We start from the raw sequence: 1,529 nt of genomic DNA, 5'->3' as shown, positions 1-1,529 counted from the left end.
TAGCATGGGTACAAAAAAATAATCTACATTAAAACCCTTTGTTGGATATGTATATGTACAGCTGATTCACTTTGTTATAAAGCAGAAACTAACACACCATTGTACAGCAATTATACTCCAATAAAGATGTTTATAAAAAAAAACAAAAAAAACCCTCCTTTTTGAAATGCTTTACACTTTCCACAGAACAGAAACTAAAATAACCTGTTATACAATTAGTCACAGATACAGTCCTCAAGGGGTTTTTTGCCCATACACATGAGTATTGTCTAAAACATGTCTTCTTTGTAGCAGCTAGGCCCTGCCACCACTGTGCTTGGCTGAGTTCACAAATCTGTTGTAGCCTATAGCTTCCCTGTCACTTCTCTGGCTCTCCTCTCCTGCTAAGCTTTGTTTCCTGGCAGTCATTACAACCTCCTGCCACTGCCATAGCTACTGCTGCTACTGGAACCACCATAGCTACCTTGGTTTCGTGGTTTGGAAAGTATTGGCCTCCACTACCACAGGGGCCAGAACTTCTGCCTCCAAAGTTTCCTCCTTTCATGGGTCCAAAATTGGAAGACTGATTGTTGTAATTGCCAAAATCATTGTAGCTTCCACCACCTCCAAAATTGCTTCCATCATTACCGAATCCAGTACAGCCGTCCCCACTGCCACCACAGCCACCACCACCGCGGCTGCCACCAAAGCCAGCTCGACCACTGAAGTTTCCTCCACGACCACCACCAAAGTTTCCAGAACCACTTCGACCTCTCTGGCTGGATGAAGCACTAGCCATCTCTTGCTTAGATAGGGCTTTCCTTACTTCACAGTCGTGGCCATTCACAGTGTGGTAATTCTGAATGACAGTCTTGTCTACAGAGTCATGGTCATCAAAGGTTACTAAAGCAAAGTCTCTCTTTTTACCACGGCCTCGATCAGTTATGATTTCAATCACTTCAATTTTCCCATATGTTCAAAATAATCTCTTAGGTGATGTTCTTCAGTGTCTCCTTTAATGCCACCAACAAAAATCTTTTTCACAGTTAAAATCTTTTTCACCAGGTCTTTGAGAATCTTCTCTTGAGACGGCCCTCTTTGGTTCCCCAACTCTTCCACCCACCTCGTGTGGCCTTGCCTTCATGGCCGCATCCACCTCCTCCACAGTGGCATACATGACAACCCCGAAGCCTCTGGAGAGCTTGGTGCTTGGATCCCTCATTACCACACAGTCTGTGAGCGTTCCCCACTGCTCACAATGGCTCCTCAGACTACCATCAGTTGTTTCAAAGCTCAAACCTCCGATGAAGAGCTTCCGCAGCTGTTCGGGCTCTTTGGGAGACTCTTACTTAGACATGATGGCTGTGGAGGGGGAGATGTCAACGATGCTTACACGGCAGCGTCCATAGGCAGAAAGCAAGATTCTGTTTTCTTTCTAAAACCCATCCCATCAATCAGACCCTCAATTCAGTTACACGCTTTCTTCCCAGAACTCATTAAATCATTCTTCCACTTTTGTTTCTGTTCTCATTTCCCCCTATCAGCCTCCC

General features: G+C 45.0%; 1 pseudogene; it reads right to left on the bottom strand.

Moving 5' to 3' along the window:
• Window positions 1-407: 407 nt before the first annotated feature.
• LOC132487990 (heterogeneous nuclear ribonucleoprotein A1-like) lies at window positions 408-1,201 on the bottom strand (annotated as a pseudogene).
• Window positions 1,202-1,529: the final 328 nt, after the last annotated feature.

This window comes from Mesoplodon densirostris, chromosome 1 (assembly GCF_025265405.1).
Source record: "Mesoplodon densirostris isolate mMesDen1 chromosome 1, mMesDen1 primary haplotype, whole genome shotgun sequence".
In the NCBI taxonomy this organism is placed as follows: Eukaryota; Metazoa; Chordata; class Mammalia; order Artiodactyla; family Ziphiidae; genus Mesoplodon; species Mesoplodon densirostris.
This window is presented reverse-complemented; position numbering and strand designations above follow the sequence as displayed.